This window comes from Solanum stenotomum, chromosome 1, assembly GCF_019186545.1.
Source record: "Solanum stenotomum isolate F172 chromosome 1, ASM1918654v1, whole genome shotgun sequence".
NCBI classification, from domain to species: Eukaryota; Viridiplantae; Streptophyta; class Magnoliopsida; order Solanales; family Solanaceae; genus Solanum; species Solanum stenotomum.
In genome coordinates this window covers 101,104,119-101,126,997 of record NC_064282.1, presented here as the reverse complement: position 1 = coordinate 101,126,997, position 22,879 = coordinate 101,104,119, and the positions used below count along the sequence as shown (strand labels likewise).

General features: G+C 31.8%; 1 pseudogene; it reads left to right on the top strand.

Annotated features, from left to right (window-relative positions):
- The first annotated feature begins 12,788 nt into the window (after positions 1 to 12,788).
- On the top strand, positions 12,789 to 15,507 carry LOC125860621 (uncharacterized; annotated as a pseudogene).
- The last annotated feature ends 7,372 nt before the right edge of the window (positions 15,508 to 22,879 follow it).

Sequence of the window (22,879 nt, the reverse complement as noted above, 5' to 3'; positions counted from 1 at the left end):
GTATAATAAAGTATGAAATTGTATTTGGATATGTATTTAATTAACTTGAAAAAATAAAATAAAAATTGTGAGTGAAAATAAATTCACCTTGTTTTCGGCACGGAGATGTTCCTTGCCAATGGTAAATCTACATGCAACAAAAAACAACACATTAGTGAAATAATTTGAAAACGAACAAAACATTATATAAATTTAATTTTCATAGGATGAGGAAAGAAAAATGTTTAACCTCCATAGTTTGATGAAAAGTCATTCTTAATTTTTGACAATTTTGCAAACTTTAGAATATCTTTCGCCTACATTCACAATAAATATTCAGAAATCACAGTTATATGAACCCAATTAAAAAGTGAAAGAAAATAAATAAAAAATCAGTGACATTTGATTGATAAAAACCTTGTCACTAGAGACATGGAAAGATGCAACCATTCCATTGTAGCAAATAGTCAAAAGTGCAATTTTCATCCCATTTTCTGAGCCAGCACAAACCCTGGTTAATAAAATCAACATAAAGATCAATCGATGGGTATTTTCATTTTCTAAAGCATTAACCAAATTAATGCAGACATGTATATGTTTGTCAGTTTTTTCTTATATATATATTTTAAAAAATTTAGTGTTCTTTTAGCGAGAGATCTTCATTGTTAACACTAATTAATACAACGATCATGATAAATTCTTTATTTCTTTCCTTTATTTATTCTTCTTGGCTTTGCAGACATATGATTCCTAGGTTTACTATGGCTAAGTAAATACTTGATTAAAAAAAAATGTAATTAAGTACTCTGTTTAAGAAACAACACAACTTCCTTAATTCTTTTTTAGTAAAGATTACCTGTTATATTTTCATAAAAATTACTGTCTTTTCAAACTATTAACTCATTTATCGAAGATAGGATTAATTTGGAGAAAAAAATTGAAGGTAGTAAAGTAATTGAGAGGTTAAGTAGGTGTTCGGACATAAAAAAAAAAGTGATGTTGGACAAAAAATGTTATAAAGGGATATTAAAAAATATGAATATTTGGATATGCATTTAAATAACTTGAAAACATAAAAATTTCGGAAGTGGAAAAAAATTCACCTCTCTTTTCCCTTCTCCGAGAATCCAAGCATAGAGTTTCTTCTCGCCAAATGTTGAGCTATATATATATAACAAAAACCAACACATTATTAAAATAATTTGAAGATGAGCAAAATATTAATCAAATTTAATTTTAATATAAGAAGGGAAAGAAAATTTTAACCTCCACTTAATGTTTCCACAAACAATTGTTTTTTGGATGAAACTGCATCTCTAGTTTCTGACCTTTCTGCAAACTCTAGAATATTTGCCACCTATATACATAATAAATAATTCAAAAATCACAATTATGTGTAATCAATTAAATAGTGAAACAAAACCAATCAGAGCTAGAAGAATGACATTTGATTATTACAAACCTTATCACTGAATATATTGAAACTCACACTCGTTCCATCATAGCAAATAGTTATTATGCCATTTTCCAAGCCAGAGTCAAGCCTGATTAACACAATCAACACAAAGATTAATTGATGTGTTCATTGTCTAAAGCATTAATCAATATATACATAAAAGAATATATTTTCTATTCAAATTATAAGAGAGCTATTACTAAAAAAAATAATTATAAAAGGGAAGATATCTCTTTTCTCCGACTTATAGGGAGAGTACTCAAAAAAGTACATTATTAGATAGATGATGATAACTCCTTTATTCCTCTCTTTATCTCCTAAATTTATTTTTTATATCTTCTCGTCAAACTAATTGATCATTTATTGAAGTTAAGATTAATTTGAAAAAAATAATTAATATCTTAGCTTCCTGATTTTCTAAAATTGTGTTTGAATATACATTTAATTAACTTGAAAAAAAAAATTGTGAGTGAAAAAGAATTTACCTCGCGTTTTGCTTCTCCGAGAATCTAGGCAAGGAGTTTCTCCTCGCCAATGGTAGATCTACATACAACATAAACCAACACATTACTGAAATAGTTTGAAAATGAACAACATTATACAAATTTAATTTTCAAAGGAGAAGGAAAAGAAAAATGTTTAACCTCCACTTAATGTTTCCACAGATAATTGTTTTTTTGGTGGAATGACATTCTTAATTTTTGACTTTTCCGCAAACATTAGAATTTCCTTCACCTACATACACAACGAATAATTTAGAAATACAATTACGTGAAACCAATTAAAAGTGAAAGAAAATAAATTAGGGATTAATGACATTTGATTGATAAAAACCTTGTCGCGGAAGACATTGAAATTTGCAATCTTTCCATTGCACCCAATAGTCAAAAGCACAATTTTCATGCCATTTTTCAAGCCACCACAAAGCCTAATTAATAAAATCAACAAAAAGATCAATCAATATTTTTTTTCATTGTCTGAAATACTAATAGAGTCCCTACAAACGTTATATTTGCTCAAAAAATCTCTATTCTTTTATAATTTTTAAATATATATATTCTTTTAGCGATAAAATTTTATTGTTACACATAAGATTTTTTATTTTTTTTTGTTTGGCTGTGCAGAAATTTGATTCCTAGGTTTACTATGACAGTTAATTGCTAAGTTAATTCCTAATCATAAATGTAATTTAATTAAGTGCTCTCTTTATAGAACAATTCAACTTCTTTTGATTCTATTTGATAAAGATTACATCTTATATCTTCAAAAATTACTCTTTTAATCTTCAAATTATTTAATTCTTTATTTAAAAGCGCCCTTTTGCTATTGATATGCATTTAATTTGAAAAAAAAAAACACCAACCTCTTTTTTCGGTTCTCCAAGAATCTAAGTTGAGAGTTTCTCCTCGCCATTGAGATGTCTAAATCCAAAAACAAACCAACACAGTATTCCTCCATTTAGAATAAATAGTTTGAAGATGAAAATCAAGATTATTGAAACACTTATCAAATTCTCAAAAAATGTTTACCTTGACTTTGTGTTTCCACACCCAATTGCTTTTTTGATGAAGAGACATTCACAACATTTGAGCTATCTGCAAACTTTAGAATTTCCTCCGCCTACATACACATCAAATTCAAAAACCACAATTTATATGTAACCAATTCAATAGTGAAAGGAAAAGGTTCTAGGATTAATGACATTTGATTAATAAAAATTAACCTTATCCCTTGAGACATTAAAAATCTCAACTATTTCATCACAGATAAAACTCAATGTCACAATTTTTGTTGTTGCGTTTTTCAGAACTTCATTGGGATTGGTCTTCCCAATCACATTATCAATACCTACAAGAAAATTTCACAAGGAAAAATAATTAGAATTCAATGTTAATTAGCTGGATTTTCCCTTTGTAACTATTGATATACTTTGTATTGAGATAAATCAAACATATATGTATACTTACACGAATGAACATATACTCATTGATGAATTTCTATAGCAAATTAGTGAAAAAGAAACGAAAATTAAAACCTCCAAAGGTGATTTCACTTTTAAATTTAGGTGCGAAAAATAAGTGAAATTTTTATTTATTTTCTGATATTTAGTTTGTAAGCAAAAAAAATTATTTTCAAATATATTTTCTATATAATTCAACCATATATAGAAGTTATTTTTTTCATTATATTAATAAATTATTAGTTTTAAATATAAATTTAATCATAATCAGTATATTACATGCTAAGCATAGTAATATCTAATGTAGGCATGGAAGTACTAAATTATTGATTTTATATACCTAGTGCATTTTAATTTTACTTTCCTAAAATTTATTGTACTACGTTTAATGTTGTAGTTTTTTTTTTTGTTTACCTTTTATATTCTCACACTTTATGACACTGTAAGATTGATATGTCCTAAAAAGGCTACAACAATAGATAGCTACTGTATTTGAACTAAACTTTAACTTAATATAACACGAAAAACAAATTAAATTCTAAATAATAATTAATTAAGCTAGCGTTTAGTCAAACATTCTAAAAGTATATTTTGACAATTTATCTTTAAATATTTATTTGATCATAAAATTTTATCTGAAAATTTGATTTTTGAATATTATTTGGAACTTCCAGTCACACTTTAATTTTTTTCCAAATAAATACATGTTCAAGTACAATTTCCAAATAAGAAAATCACTAGTTAAATCTTTTAATTTTTCAAATTTCAGCTTCAAAAAATATAGCCAAACGGGGCTAAAATTAGGACTGACACCTACAATGTTAAGTTGAGTGGAAAGGACCCTCCATCACACAAAGTGCACAAAAAACGACTTTTGCGTGTGTTTTTAAAGAGGAAACATCAACTAAAAACGACAATTAACCTCAAGTGATAATAGTATAGATTCTTGTCAAATGTTTGGTTAAAAAACTTCAAAATTCAATTTAAAGTTGAATCTCAAATTTGGAAAAAAGTGTTCTTAGCGTGTTTTTTTTATTTTCGTCTTCATAAATCAAATAAAGTGTCATCTTCTCTCCTTTGCAAAAAGTACAATCAAACATAAGTTTATCTTCAACTTCCACTTTATAAATCTAAATAAATCAAAAAATATTTGAAATCTATTATAAACTTCACTTATTGAATTCTAAGATCTTGAGTATAAAATTCTTAAAGGATGATGTTAAGGGAATATACCTGAAGACATTATCACAAAGCAAAAGCGTTGATTCAAAAAATGTTTCTAACTCCTTCCTCTAATTTTATGTTACCACCAATGGCAACAATGGAAATGTGCGAAAAAAATATGTTAACCCTAATGGGTGAAAAAGATAAATTTATAGAGGTTTAGATTTAATCTGGCACGTCCATCAACCAAGCCATCTAATGATAGATTGAGTGTTATTAATGATGTACTTTACATTAATTGGGCCACACATAAAATAATAAGAAGTCTAACATTTTTCTACTTGGCCCAATAACCACATAACGCTAATATTTAAGAGAAAATATCATAAATAACAAAGAGATTAAAATTAATAAGCCTCATTAGCTACAATTTACCTAATTTTGCTCCATAACTATAGTTTCATTTCCTATGGGTATTTCTGTTTGTATAATTCGCTTGTCAATACAAATAGAGTAAGTCGGTTAGTATAATTTGCTTGTCAATACACAAAAAAGGTAAGTATATACAAATTATGTATTAATAGGTTTAGAATTTTTTCAAAACTTATACAAAATCAAATGTATAAACAAATGTATCAACATGATATCATATACAAGTTAGGGTAAGCATATACAAATTTTAGATTTGTACAATTATGAACTAAATTATACAAATTCTGAATTTATATAATTAGGAGTCAAATTATACAAAATTTGGATGTGGCCCATGTGAATATGGTTATATATATTAGCGACGAAAAGTAATTTCTTCAAATTATAGTTATATTAAATAATTAACTAGTATTTATATACTTAAATATTGTGTAACTTCCTCAATATTTAATGATACATTCATTAGTTACGCATAAAACAAATATGTTCTACATTAATATTCATCATACATATCATAATATGACAAATCGCTAAATGTGAATTATGGCGGCTATACATAATAATATTATGCTACATACTCCCTTCCTTATACTACAGCACTAGTACTTTACCATACCAAGTTCATAAAATATAAATACTAACCACAATAATATTTTGTTGAGACTTTTTCAGTATTATCTCAATATAATAATATATATATATATATATATATATTTCACGATCTGAGTCTACACTCCAACTGAGACATGGTACCTACAATCACGAGTGATTACAGGTTAATCTTTGGCTTAACATATCAGACCTAATATATAAAAGTAAGGCGAGAGCTTATACATATTCTTGAATGGACACATCATCTAGCTTCTGGTTCCAACTTTTTCACCGCTCTCTGCTCAGTGCTCACCAAAAACTTGTCTTTTAGCTTCAGATTGTTTTTTTTTTTTTGTTTTTCCAAAAACTATGATGATTGATTTTTCCCCTGTAGTTGTAAATGTTAATCTTTCGTAACTATGATGAAATTTTGTCCGAGTGTCTTAATTATGCAATTATCAATTTTATCATTTGTGACTTCATATTTTCTTCTTTTTTTTATTTGGGTTTGTTGTTGATGTTCAATTTTGCATCATTATAGCTTCAATTTTTGTTTTTTTTACTGTCACGCCCCGAGGCTACCCCCTTGGCGTAACACGGGATTTAGGATCACGAGTGATTCCAAGCTAATCATGTGTCTAGCATATCATAAGTATACTCGAAATAACTAAGTAAGACATGAACTATGCGGAAGCTAAACAAAGGTTATCTGAAAAGTGGGGAATACCCAACTAGTCTGAATGTATAAACCATACTAAAAGCTTAATAACAACTGAAAGAGAAAACATAACAAGTCAAGCTGATAATACTATTATGTCTAAAAAGCCTATAGTTGAGTTAAGTAGCTGGGACATGCCCCCAACTAACTCTAACAAAACTGAAAAAATACTGAAAATAAAAACTATAATGAAAGCATGTCTATTGTCCTCGGAATATAAGGACTCACCACTAAAGCTATTGAAATGCGAACCGAGAATCGATCTAAGCGCGATCTGGATGCTGAGTACCTAAACCTACATCATGAAAGGATGTAGCGCAGAGTGTGCGTCAATACTTGAAATGTACTGAGCATGCAGGATATAGATACTAAGTTGAATAAGTATATATAAGCTGAAAAAAACATAACTGAGCAAGAATGTAAATACTGAAACATAATTGAAAAGCTAAGTTGAATGTAATGACCAAGTACTAATTATGAAAATAACATGCTAAACTGAATGCTGAAGTATATACTGAAAACCTGGTCAAATGCACTGAGAGTCTGATTGTGGGAGCTACTATTAACCTACATAAAACCACGTGAGCTAAACATGGAGTCCGATGTACATGCCCCATCGAGAGGACACAATATATCTTGCAAGGGGTATAAAGGCATGACTGGCGTGATCACTAAATATGATGCCCAACAGAGGGGACTTATACTCCTGCGGGAGCACGTAGTTTAGGGACTATGAGGTACGTTGAACCCTAGTCCAACTCGTTGCTAAGTCTCTTCCCAACTGAATATGTATATGACACAAATGTAATTGAAATGCTAAATTACTGAATAGCTCAAAATACTGACATGCAATATGAGAATGTACCATTTATATATTGATAATGTAACATTTGAAATCTGGAGCATGATTATTTGTTTAACTGACATAGCAAGTGTAATTCATGAACTAGAGAATCTACACAACTAGGGTTTTGAGTTTCATACAAGGAACTAAACAAACTTTCCAAGAAACATGATATTTCGATTTAGGAAACCACAATAGCTAAAATACAGTAAATATCCAAGGTTTTAAAAACCCTAGGTTTAAACAAGATATGGAGAATCAAAGAACTGACTGATTTCTAGGGACCTAGTGGATGAAAGGAACTCACTAGTGAAATCCCACATACCTTGTAACAAAATCTACGAAGAAATCCTTTGATTTCAGGGCTGAACTTTGAAAAACATTATTGCTTGTTCTTGGAAGGTTTGGTCAACTTTTTCTCTTCTTTTTGCTCCAAGTTTGGATGATTTTTGGAGAATGAGGGTTCTGGGTAAGTCTAAATAAGTTATTAGGCTTAGACTGAGTAAAACGATGTAGTATAAGGGCCTCAACGCATAGGAAAAAGACCTAAATGACCCTAACTTAAAAGCTGACGAAGGCTATCCACGGAGGGACCTACTAACCGTCGTTTGGACTACCAATCGTCGTCAGTGGTCGTGGTTCGTGGTCTGCCTGACAGGGTTTCACTAAAACGAGAATAACTTTTTACTCTGCGATGGGATTTTAGCAAACTCGATGGCATTAGAAAGAGGATTCAATTATCTTTAATTTGATAGGTCATGGGCCACCTAATTCATTCTAAAATATATAACCGTTTGAAGTTGACCCAACAACCAATTCCCTCCAATTGGTTGCTGACCCTCACCTCCGATCTGTAAATCCAACCATGGACCATACTAATCGACCGTGGGTGGGATTAGAAACCATCAATATTTGGGCCATAACGACGAAACCCGATCTACGGTCTGTGGTTCTACCTACGGTCTGTTGGTGGTTCCGTCAGTACTGGTTCCAGTTTTTCTGACAATTAAGATTTTTTTCATTTTGAGCTCCGAGGTGTTACATTATCTCCCCCTTGGAAACATTCATCCTCGAATAAAGTTTAAACAAGTTAAGTATGGAGGGAAGGAGTTGTAATCCCTACCACTAAGTACTAGAAACTAATATCTAACTGAACTGAGTTCCAAGAACATGCAAATATGCTGAAATGAAAGAACAACTAAAGGAATAGGATACTGAAACAAAATTTATGCAAGAGTAAACTAAGAGACTAGAGAGGAACTATTACCTCAAGCTGAAATGGAATCAAAAGGAAAGAAGTGAAGATACTTGGCCTTCACGGATGCTTCTGCTTCCCAAGTAGCTCCCTCTACGGACTGACTCCCCCACAAAACCTTCACTGAAGCAACTTCCTTATTTCTCAACCTACGAACCTGATGGTCAAGAATCTCAACTAGCACCTCTTCATAAGTGAGACTATCCTTCACGGCCACACTCTCTAATGATACTTTTGATGCCGGATCACCCACACACTTCTTCAACAAGGAAATGTGGAAGACTAGATGAACCGCTGCTAGTTTTACTGGCAACTCTAACCCATAAGCCACATTACTAACCCTTGTCAAGATTTTGTAAGGACCTACATATCTAGGACTGAGCTTGCCTTTCTTGTCAAATCTCATCACTCCCTTCATAGGTGACACCTTCAGGAAAACCCAATCATCGATTTCAAACTCTAAGGACGACTTTGGGTTATCTTTAGTCTATCTTTGATGAGCCTAAGTTTTTCCATAGCCTCATGAACCGAATCTGGCCCTATCAAGGTTGCTTCACCTACTTCAAGCAAACGAATCATGGACCTGCATCTACGCCCACATAGTGCCTCATACGAGGCCATCTGAATACTGGAATGAAAGTTATTGTTATAGGATAACTCTATGAGAGGTAGGTAATCATTTAAACTACCCTTGAAATTGATCACACAAGATCTCAACATGTCCCCTAAGTTCTGAATGTTACGTTCTACCTGACCATCTGTCTGTGGATGAAATGTTGTACTGAGATTTACCTGAGTACCAAGACCTTTCTGAAATGATTTCCAGAAATAAGAGGTAAACTGACGGTCTCTATCTGAAATGATAGACAAGGGAACCCCATGCAACTTGACTATCTCATGGATGTAGAGCTTGGCATAGTCCTCCGCTGGCTCGGTAGTCTTGACAGCCAAGAAGTAAATGAACTTAGTAACTTTGTCTACTATCACCCAAATGGAATCATGTTGTCTACGAGTACGAGGTAAACTCGTAATGAAGTCCATGTTTATAGCTTCCCACTTCCATGTAGGAATGTTAATCTCTTGAGTCATACCTCCTGGTTTCTGATGTCTACCTTAACTAGTTGACAGTTAGAACATTTAGCCACAAAATCTGCTATGTCCTTCTTCATGTCGTTCTACCAAAAGACTTCCCGTAGATCACGATACATCTTAGTGGCACCAGTATGAATGGAATACCTGGAGTTATGGGCTTCTGTAAGGATCTGCTGCCTCAACTCACCCATATTAGGAACACATAAGAGACCCTAGTAACGAAGTACACCATCTCCCCCTTGGCAAAAAACCTTAACTTTCTGTCAGCGAACTGCACCTTTCAAGTGAAGTAATATAGGATGACAATCCTGTTTTTCCTTAATCTCCGCTACCAATGAAGATTCTGATCCATTCTGAACTATCACCCCACTATATGATGTGTCTGTAAGGCAAACTCCTAAACGAGCAAGCCGGTGAACATCTTTGGTTAGCTCTTTCCTTTCTTCTTCAACATGTGCTACACTACCCATAGACAGCCTGCTAAGAGCATCAACCAATACATTGGTCTTACCAGGATGGTAAAACACATTCATGTATCATTCGAAATCTAGAGCATGATTATTTGTTTAACTAACCTAGCAAGTGCAATTCATTAACTAGAGAATCTACACAACTAGGGTTTTGAGTTTCATACAAGGAACTAAACAAACTTTCAAAGAAACATGCTATTTCGATTTAGGATACCTCAATAGCTAAAATACAGTGAATATTCAAGGTTTTAGAAATCTTAGGTTTAAACAAAATATGGAGAATAAAATAACTGACTGATTTCTAGGGACCTAGTGGATGAAATGAACCCACTAGATACCTGGTGATGAAATCTACGGAGAAATCTTTTGATTTCAGGGCTCAACTTTTATGAACACTGTTGCTTGTTCTTAGGAGGTTTGGTCGACTTTTCCTCTTCTTTTTGCTCCAAATTTGGATGATTTTTGGAGAATGAGGGTTCTGGCTAATCTGACTAAGTTATTAGGCTTAGACTCAGTAAAACGACGTAGTTTAGACATTAAACAACGTAGTATAAGGGCCTTAACGCATAGGAAAAAGATCTAAATGACCCTAACTTAAAAGCTGACGAAGGCCATCCACGGAGGGACCTACGTACCATCGTTTGGACTACCAACCGTTGTCTGTGGTTGTGGTTTGTGGTCTGCCCGACAGGGCTTCACTAAAATAAGCATAACTTGCTACTCCGAGATGGAATTTTAGCAAACTCAGTGGCGTTGGAAAGATGATTCAATTATCTTTAACTTGATAGGTCATGGGCCACCTAATTCATTATGTACTAAAAGATATGACCATTTGAAGTTGACCCAATAACAAATTCCTTCTAATTGGCTGTTGACCCTCCCCTACTGTCTGTCGGTCCAACCACAGATCGTACTAGTCGACCATGGGTGGGAACAGAGATCATCAATATTTAGGCCTTAACGACGAAACCCCATCTACGGTTCGTGGTTCTACCTATGGTCTGTGGGTGGTTCCTTCGGTACTGGCACCAGTTTTTCTGACAACTAGGATTTTCTTTATTTTGAGGTTTGAGGTGTTATAGTTATTTTGTAGTTTGTTGTCCCCTTTTGGATTTTCATAATGTTGTTTCCTCGAATATGCTTTTATGTCACATTCAATAATTAATTTGGTCTTGTTTCGTCATGATTCTTTTGAACTTTCTCTGTTCATATGGGTTCTAGATGTAATTTAACAGAGGAAAATTTTACTAAACATTTGATTCCAACTGAATAGACTTTCTGGGTTTGTTAAGTCTTTTAGTGTTGTGGGCTTAGCTTGGAGTTTCTTCACCTCATTGAATTGACGTTTGAAATTATTCAAGTTTTGTTTTGTTATTTTGTACTTTTATTCATCTATGTTGCATTTCTAAGCTTTTTGGTCACACACGATAATTAATCTGGTCTTCTTTCATCATAATTCTAGAATTCACTTATAGAATTATACTAGATATGTTTTAATGTTGTTACTGAGATGACAAAAGAAGATCGGAAGGTATTCTCTACACATGTCTTTCATTTTTTCAATAGTCAACGGATTCTCTACTCAAGTATGTGCTATTTTCATCTTCAGATACAACTTTTGTCCAACAACGTATTCAATTTATTTTTACTTGATACACTTTATGGTGAGATGCAAATAGATATGTTGATAAAATATGAGACCTCAATAAAATGGGGGAGCTTTTGAGAGGATAGAATGAAGCTTTTCCAATCTAAGAAATAGCCTCCAGTCCTTTATGTTTGTTTGATGCACATTTCAACTTGTATAGGAGGTTGAGTAAAAGTATTATTACATAGTTGTTGTTCTCATAAAATATCAGTTTTGAACTGAATTTCACTTGCTTTGGTAAGATATTCTATTGCTTCTAAGTCAGCTTCCAAAGGATATAGTGCAGGTAAGGAATTTAAGAGTTTTTGTGCAAGCCGTATGAGGTAAGAGTCGCACATACGATAACGAGAAAGGCTCGTGTCTATATGTGTAGTGTGGTGCTTAGGCCTACCCTATTGATTAGTATCCAATATAAAACTGTGAATATTAATTAGCAGTTCCATGAACAAAATATCCATGCACGACTTTAGGGTGTGAAGTAAATATGAGATACGTTGACTAACACTGAAAAGTAGCCAAAATGTAGGTAATTTCAGGGCAAGTGGATCATTTATATCATGAAGAGAAAGCTTCAAGAGAATGATTTCAGGGATTTAAAATTTGAGAAGGATTAGGATGTTAATATATCCAATGTAAATAATACAATCACAACTACAAACAAAATGTATTGCCAACTATTTAATAGTATCTCTCCATATATATGTTTGTGTGCATGCATTTAGCCCGCTTGTATATGTTTGTGTACATCCAGCTTACAAAAATTTTTTAACGTTGGGCATGTGCTTGCATGGGCCATCTCTACCTAGTTCTAAAAGAAAGTATAAATTATAGGAATGACATAGTATAAGATATAAATAACATCCTATCCCTTCTAGTTTTCATTTTTACAATAAATCTCTTAAAATAATGAGCAGTCGGGTACATAAGGAGTTACGGGATACATTAGGTATGATACATTCTAATTAAGAGTTGTTGCGCTTAAAAAGGAAAGAAAAACGTAAATTTGATTTTAATAATTTTAATTCCTATAATTCACGTATGACAAATTGTTAACCTTCCATCCCATTATGTAACTGATTCAGAAATTCAAATTTCAAACTAAACCTTCTCCATCTATCAACAATTATCGTCATAAAATTGAGATATACTCTAAGAACTTGAAGAAAGCAACTTTAGAAGATGAATATATCAATTTTGTTACGGCATTCTGGAATTTGGGTGAGCGATGTTGATTACGAATGTTACAAAGTTGATGGAATTGTCGTTGGGCACTCAATTGCATTTATGAATTTGAAAGCGTTGATTTTAGCCGTGTTGGATATCGATAATGTTAGAAAAGATATTGAAATCCGATATGTCGTAGTAGGTAACTTGTGTCCATTGAAAATCAAGAACGACATGGATGTGAAACTGTATTTAGAAGTAAAAAGGAATGAGCCTGGATTCGACATTTATCCTCTATGTATTGATACAATAGAGAAAATGGGTGGAGAGATACATAACTTTGATGGGACATCCGGAGAAATCGTATGCGTCGAAGGGACAGAGAGATATAGAAGCTCTTGCTACGATTGAATCAAGAATTTGTGATTCATATTATATTCCAGAATTAAATGCTACAAATTACATAACTTATTCCAAGAGTACAAATGTAAAGACGGGTCAGTTGTATAAGGATAAAGCAACACTCATCGATGTAATGGCGAAATATTAAATAAAGAACAACTTCAATTTCAAAGTGAAAAAATTAGATAAAAAATGGTATTGAAGTGTTTGATCTCTAATTTGAATTGGTTTTCTTCAGTTTCTAGATATATGAATGATGATACACTTCTATTTGCTAATGTGTGTGATACATAAGTATAATTAGTATATGTATTATATTGATAAGTTTGTTAGTGTTTGAGATTTGAACAAATTGGTAATGATTATTAGTAGGATTAGTATTGTTTATTGGATTAGGTGTATCGTGATAAACTTGTGAATCTGATACATAAAAATATTGTAAAAAAATTGGTGTGGTCGTTATTATGGATTATACATTAATGTGGATAATTATGTGACAAGTTGTGAAACACTGTAACATTGTATATTTGAAATGTATATGTTATATGAATTATTCTGATGAAAAAATTTGTACAGGTATGTGTTAGTGTGCTTCAGTGATGAATGTGGCTGGAGTTTAAAGGCTTCGTGCATAAAGAAATCTGATGTATTCAAAGTGAGATACTTCAATAGTGAACATATGTGTCCAATACGGGATAGGATACTAACAAAAGTACAAGCAACAGTTGGGTTTATTAGTTGTGTGACTGCCCCTAAATTGGTAAATCATAAACGAATTCATATGCCAAAAGATGTAATTAAAGATATTCAAGAATTCTATGGGGTTGAAATATCATACCAGCAAGCATGGCGTGCTAAGGAACGTGCACTAGAAATGCTAAAGGGTAAATCATCAGATGGATATAGGCACATGCCGAGATACATATGCATGCTAAATATTGTGTATTCAAATTCATATATAAGGATGCACAAGTCAGAAAATAATGAATTCATGTATCTTTTCATAGCCTTGAGCCATTGATGAGAGGGTTCAACTACTGCAGACTTGTAGTTGTAGTGGACGGTGCACATCTTGGTGGGGCTTACAAAGGTATTTTTGTATCAGCGAGCACACTAGATGGTGCAGGTGTGACTTTTGTAATACTGTTATAATTGTGAACTCATTTTATATATATAATTAATGTATCTTTAGTGTAAATGTTATGTATCAAGTAGTTAAATGTGTTTTGCTTTGTAATTAGGTTGCGTATTGACATTGGCATATGGTGTTGTAGATACTTAAAATGACTGTTCGTGGACATGGTTCTTCGAACAATTGAAAAATGCATTTGGTGAGCGTGAAAACATGTGTATTGTATCAGATAAAAATTAAAGTATTATGAAGAGTGTAAGCATTGTGTTCTCAAATGTACCTCATTGTGCATGCATATGGCACATTTGGAAGAATGTCTGTTCAAACGTCAAAAGGAGCAAAAACACACTAAATAATATATTCTACTCAATGGCAAACGCATACCGAAATGAGGATTTTGATAAATTAATGGCTAAGGTGGTATAAGTTGATCATAGGGTGAAGGATTATCTTGAGGATGTTGGGTATGAGAAGTGGTCGAGAGTTCATTCAACAATAAACAGAGGTAGAATGATGCCTTTGAACATCGCAGAATGTATCAATGGCTGCCTTGTTGAGGCATGTCAGTTACCTATATTAGATTTCTTGAAAGAGGCTAGACTTCTATTTGGTTCTTGGAACTATAAAAAATAGAGAAATAGCATCATATACAAATGACACATTGGGCAGAAGATTTGAGGAGGTATTGATTGTAAATGCATCTAAATGTTCAAAGATGAAGGTATTTATCAATATCCATAATTTTATATTTTATGTATCACAAACTCGAATCATTTAACTGTTTGATCAGCATTGCTTTGGAAAGGATACAAAAATGTTATTTCATGTAATCTATCAATAACTTCTTAGTGTTTTCAGGTTGTTCCATCGTCTGAATATATTTTCTCAGTGTATGAAGATGGAAGAAGATACATTGTATGCCTTGAGTAGAAAGTATGTACGTGTGAAAGATTTCAACTAGATGAAATACCTTGCGCACATGCAATTGCAGTTTTAAAGCACAAGAATATTATAGATATGCACCCATATTGCTCTGATTACTACAAGCCTGATGCATTAGCAAAAACTTATGAGGTTGCAATGGTTCCAATGCCGGATAAGGAGGATTGGTCAGTTTCAGACTATGTATTAGATGAAATTGTCTTGCCACCTAGGTACAGAAGGTTGGATGAAGAAAGAAAAATGTGGATGAGAAGATAACTGTGAACAAGAATTCTTGTGGGCGCTATGGACAATAAGGTCACAATAGGAGAACTTGTACTTTCTTCCCGAAAGAGAAGTGAAATTTTTTTGTTAAAAAAGACATTCGTGTTCATGCTCAATAAATTGCACTTGTAGAGATTTTTCACTTTAAAATTTGGATTAAATAAAGTGTATTGTTTACACAATCTAATTTAATACATTAATTGTTATGATATTTGTTGTTCAACTAAATAATTTGTTGAGATTTGTGTGTCAATGTTATATTAAATATAAAATTATTCCTATACTATTGAATAAATAAATAATTCTAAACGTATAAACTTTGAAAAATAATTGTTATGTAATCGCATCAAAATTGATTCATAATTTAAACAAAATAAAGTGTCTCAAATTTGACTTTTACAAATGTATAAGATATGTATCGTATACATTACCGTTTGTTGTATCATTTACTAGGAAAACTAGTAATGAATCATATACATCAAAACTGAATTGGGTACATTAGTAATTTTGATACATTTTTTCTTAGTAGTGTTGTCGTTCAATTTAATAGTTTGTTACGATTTGTGTGTTGATGTATCATATACATGGATATAATTCATGTGCCAGATACATGTATGTAATTGATATAGGTGAATAAAATTCATGTACCATATACATTAAACTTACGTATCATTTACTTAATTTCGTATCTAAACTATTAAATTACTTTAACTCAATCAGTATGGGTGAAGCTTAACGTTATAAAGCAACAACGTAGAATGTATCTAAAGCAATATATTGAAAACACAATTTTTTAATAAAGAACAAAATATTGTAATATGAATAAGTTTTTAGAGAAACGGTCTAAAACTTGAGTGAATTTGTCTTAAAAACAAAAAAAAAACATACAACAATGTTTAAGCAAACATGGTTAAGTACTACATGTTAACCAAATCTTCTTTCGATGGCGTTGTGAATTCACCCTTAGACTTTTGTGGATCGTCATTCACACTAATGTATCCACCCCTGGCCTTTTCGTTGTCGTATCTCCACAACAATGCTGCATATCTATTGTGTAGATAACTTGAAACATAACCATCAGGTGGTATAACAAGTTGGTCACTCAAAAACTCTGCAAATGTAGCTACATATAACCCGCAGTCCCTACAACAAAATGCAGAATATAAATTTGTAAAAAAAGCTTACACATATGATTATAGTCAAGAATATAAATACTTACAGACTATCACTTTCTTGTTGCATGATGTCTTGGGAGAATTCAACATTGTAAGGATGATGTAGCTCTAAAAGTGTACCGATTTCTTTGTCCTTATATGCATCAAGTTCTGCCCAGTTTGTTCGCTCAGTTTTTTCGAAGAAATCACTGTCAAGGAGGTAAGAAGGTAACATTCTTGATTATTTTTTTTATCTCCCTAGAATATACTTTTTTCTTATGCCTAGAGAAGAGTCATACACGCGTATCAACCTCTGTTTCAATTCAACAACAGCCAACATCCAATGAAATCGTCCATCACAATTAATCGGAACGTAAACATCGTCCACAAGATACCATGGTAATCCAACTGGTATTGAAAATCATTTCATGATGTTGGTAATTGACCTCTCATGTACAGATACAACCGACGCACGGTCAATGTGTTCTTGGTACTAATATCATCATCAGCCTCAGTGTTATAGTACCTTTCATGGGTATTGTGGATGTGTGTATTGAACAAATAATTGACTATTGTGTATTTGTATTGATTCATGCTGCGAAGTTTTGATTTTTTACAAAGGTAGTAAAAAACAACATCGATGTGCTACACAAAATATTAGAAACATAATTATACATTTGAAAACAAAAATGATGAAAAAAAAGTGATAGACTGGTAGTGGTGTATGATACTTAAATGTATCATATACATTAAAATAAATGTATTAGATACATTAAATATACATATACATGGCAACTTTACCTGATCAATCCAATATTTTTTGAGTTGTGATATGGCATAGAACCAGTTTTTGTCGATTGAAAATACAACAACAATATCCATCGTCTCAAACCCAAATGAAGAGGTTTTTGCTCTGTACTTATCCTCTGTTGGTTTCCTGTATTATTAATTGTATTGAAGAGTTACTATTACAAAATGGAACAACTGTAGTAAATTATCAAAAATAAATACAAAACTTACTTATTGGCATGAGTTTTGAGAAGACCTCTATTAATCAACTGAATATACTCATTAATCAGATAAGACAGTTGTTGGTTTGTAGTCCCACAGCCTTCAAATGGAAAATACGGAAGAATGTCATCCTCCAAGACCTCTTTTTCCTTTTCGCTTGACCCAAAAGAAGTCAAATAAGGAGATTTGAATATTTTTTTAAGGCATCCTGTTACGTGCCAAAGGAGTATTTGTATCGCTTCGAACAACAATCTTTGTGATTGAAATATCAATGGGTAATTGACTGTTCGAAAGGAAACTATGGTTCCCGATTAACTTCTGTGGATTTACCCCACTAACTGGTTTAGCAGGAATAGGCAATTTCCTAGATCAGCAATAAGTGTATCTAGGGCTTCTCGAGTTTCAAATGATATTGTACCAGATGTGGTAGAATCCTATATGATTTAAATTGATATTTTAATAAGGTTTAATTAACCAGATGAAAGATAAATGATACATGAAATATAAATAATAATTTTACCGATGTATCAAATGTAATCGGATCTGGCACAAATTGACTGATGTTCTGTTGAACTTTATCTGAAGCATCTTCATTTCTTGCTCCTTCAAAGAGATGTTGAGGCACTTGTCCTGATGCATCATCCTGATTAACAACATATTGTACAAGTAATGATACATTAAACTGTAAAGTATCATATACACACAAACGTTAATGTATCAAACACAGCTTACATTAAACTGCAAATTATACACAACATTTAATGTTTCAAAAACTCCTGATGTATCAATGTATCATATACACACAACTTTAATGTATCAACACTGGTTTGTATCTTGAAATGAAATGTATTAGATACACAGAAAAAAATGCAAAGTATCATATACACATTGATTTATAAAACAATATTGATGTAACAAAAGTGATGTATCATATTCACACAAATTAAACTGCAATGTATCCTATTGACACAATTTGATGTATCTCAATACAAAGTTGATGTATAATAATATTAAATTTTCTATGACAATAGTACCTTCTTATGCTCAGTTGTTTTTGCAGTATGATGAGTATTTGCATCTGAGGATTGGAGTTCTAAAACATCCTTCATTTTTTGTTGATTCTTCAATGTATCATCAATCTGTGTTTTTAAAACAATTTTTTAAAACAAATATGTTACTGATACGTTGTTTAATTTGATATACGCAATGAACAAAAAACTATTCTCTACACAACTAAAGTAACATAAACCTGATTTTCAACCTCAAAATGCATTCAGAACATGAAAAATCATTGATAAAATAATTTTCTCCACAAAAAGATGAAAAATTTATTGAGTCTACAAATATTTAAACTTTATAACTCAAAGAAGTTGGATACTTATTGTGAAAACATTCTTTTTGTATTTTGATTTGCTTTTCCTTCATCATTCCAAAGAGACATCAAGATTATTTTAAGCCAAAAAAAAAAAAAAGATTAGAAAAATATGAATTTGAAAAAATCTCACTAGTTCCTACTTTTTTTTTAAACCTTTCTTAATATATATGTCCCCAAACGTTTGTGTCACAAGAAGGGACGTATCTAGAGGGGGTGTCGTGGATTCACGTGGATCCATGCTTTTCTTTCTAGATCATATATAGAAGTGTTATATTTTTTAAAAAAATATTTAAATACAGATGTGTAAATCCACATTCAAAGTATCATATAATAATATGGTGGTGCTTGGGTGTACCTCTCTAAGTGAGGATAAAATTTCATACCTTATATCTATCTTGTCTTTTGGAGTTACACCTCTCCAAGCGATTATTGGTTACACTTGGCATTTCAACTAATTTTTATTTTGTTTTTTTCTTTGATCTTTCAAAATTTTTCAAGTGTGTTATATTGAAAAATTCCTAAAAAATTTAGCACTGTATAACTTTTATATAAGTAAATTAAATATGTATATTAAAATTTATAACTTGTAGTATTATATATTTTGGACATGTAATTTTAAAAATTTAATTTCTCATATTAAGAACCTAAAAGTCAAACCGATCAAATTTATATTTAAGTTGCATTTTTTCGTAATCCCATCTTATCGAAATCCCGAATATGCCTCTGAAAGCAAAACATTCATCTAGTATTGAACTATACTTAATTCCAACATTATGGTGAGAGCGATATAATCAAAACATTATGAAGTTTCAGTTTATATATAAGTCACTAATTATAAGAACACCCAAATCATAAGAAATGGTATTCTTTTACAAACTAAAACATTCATGTTCAAATTCAAAAAAACAAATTCAGAACCATCAAAAACCTTGAAGAGGAAATTGAATTTCTAGAAATAAAAAGAACATATGAATAGTGGTTATTAATCATAAATTCATTATCCATATTAATCGGGGACAGGAAAATTGACATTTAGCAAAATATATAAGACTAGTAGTACCAAATCCCAAAATGTAACATTTCCATTTTTATTTTTTAAAATTTTCATGTCTGGGGTGTTATATATCGGAATACGCACACAAGAGGGGGCTTGGTCTTACCTCCGAATATAACACAAGGATACAAATTTATCCTAAAAAAGAGGGCAGAACAAGCTATCTTAGACCGTCCAACCCTTGGAATATTATTTTAGAACATTTCCATTAAGATACACATATATGTATATAATATACATCAGCAATATTATTTGTATGTATGATACTTGTATCTTCTGCTAATTCTTGTTTCCAGAGGACTGGGTGAAGCCATAAGGTGACACCATAGTCAGCCTGCAAAACATACATAATCATAATGAGTTATGCTATATTTTTCGATTTTAGTATTACTTGTTTCTTTTATCGTAGTTATCATATTATTCATTATATATTGCTACTATTCTCTTCTTCAAAATCTTCACTAATGTATTTGCTTTACATACTTGATTCTATTTTAAAAAGAAATACACATTTTACTTGAAATGAAAATCTATCGAAAATAACTTCTATATCTTCACAAGATAGTGTTGTGTACACAACACCCCTAAAAATGTGTTTTGACTACTCAAATAGTATGGTACCATATGGTGGTATGCAGGGAATAACACAATATTACCCTTGAGGTGTAGTGAGTTAGCTAGGCATGTAACACAATATTATTGTTCTAGGGTCGTTTGATATACAGATTAAATTATTTTGAGATTATCATCTTTGGATTAATTTATCTCGTTTCTCTTTATTCCATATGGGAGATGAGATAAAATAGCTTAGTACTATAAATCAAATACAATATAAATTTTATTTAAAATTTAATTATGAGATATTTCATCTTATTCCGCATATAAAACTTGATTGCTTTTAAATAGTTTTGAGATTGATAAAAGAATCATTTATGTGATGATAAAATGACTTCACCGTATTGCTCACCCAAATCATGTGAGCTCTGAGGTTTGTTTTCATTCGTGAGAAAAATATATAGCACCAACTATGCTTCTCAATATTTCTAAATCCACACTTCCTATAGGGTGGTTCAAGGATTCATCAAAGCTTAATAATTTCATTTATAAATATTAAAATATTTATTTGTAAATTCAATTATTATCGTATATAACTAAAAATTATTGAATCGATAAATTTTAAATTTTGATTTGTCACTGTACGAGAGACGAATATTTAGCTAAGTTAAAAAAAGCTTCATTTCCTTCGTATTTGAGTGTCCTAACAAGAGACGGCTATCTTCAATCTTATAGTTCAAAGAAATTTAGTACCAAATGAAAGACTTAAAAATTCTACTTCTTGAAGGAATTAATACACTGATATAACTAGAGCCGTCACAAGGGGTTTAGCCCATGGGGCCGGTTCAACCCAACCCGTTATTTTGATAGAGTTGGGATAGGATTTTTCAAGCTCATTTAAAACTAGTGCTTATAAGCCCTTGGCCCTTGAGACTTGATTAGGGTCGGCCCATGGGCCAAAACTTTTTATTTAAGGGCAAATTACAATAATTTCACTAGTATATAATCTAATTACTTCAATACACGCTATGTTGTAATATTATGAATCTTACCAGATTAAGGTACATCCAAATACATGTATTTTGGAATATATGGACTCAAAATTAGGTTAATTTATTCAAGATACACTTTATCCAAGTAGATTCGCATGTATCTAGGATACATAGACGAATCTTGCACCTCACCTCCCTCCATCTTGCTTGTCACTCTTTTATCTCGCTCGCGTTTCTAATATGCGAGATACATGCTATTTACACTAGATTTTTTGGTAGTGTTATTGAAACAACACCATTGTTTGTCATATTTGATATGAAAATCTTCTCATTTTCTTTGATGTTATAGAATTATAAGTTTAAAGAAAAAAAAAGGAAAAAAAGAAGGGCTAGCCCACTCCAGCCCTCGACCCTTCTAGGGTTGGGTTGGGTTGAGTATTCTCAGGCCCTACCAAATGAAGGGGCCAACCCACCTTAGCCCTTCAAATTCCTTGGTCCGCGAGGCTTGGGTCGGGCGGGGCTGGACCAACCCTTTTTGACAGCTCTAGATATAACTCTTTTAAAGTCGTTTTGATTGGTGGAATGAGATAGATAAGAATATTTTATGAGATTATTTTATTCTATCTTTTATATGAAATTATCAAATGTAGGATAAAATAATCCCATTGAATATTCAAAAATTATTATTCTTATCTCACCAACTAAACAAACATTTATTTAAACATGAGTTTTTTATATATATTACTCTTATTTAGAAGTGGGAGTAGGGAAGGACGAACAAGGGCAAATAGGTAATTCTAATGTTAACTTTGTTGTACAAATTTATAAAGACTAATTTAATTTGTACTGTATAAGTGGGTCCATATTATTATTACTTGAGTCTTTACGATTTCCAAAGCAAACCACGTGTACCCTATTCTCTTCATCTTCTTTCCAATGACCAAAAATTTTGTACAAATTTACAAAGAGTAATTTAATTTGTACTGTATAAGTGGGTCCATATTATTATTACTTCAGTCTTTACGATTTCCAAAGCAAACCACGTGTACCCTATTCTTTTCATCTTCTTTCCAATGACCAAAAACTTTGTACAAATTTACAAAGACTAATTTAACGTGTACTGTATAAGTGGGTCCATATTTTTATTACTTCAGTCTTTACTATTTCCAAAGCAAACCACGTGTACCCCTATTCTCTTCATCTTCTTTCCAATGAACAAAAATTT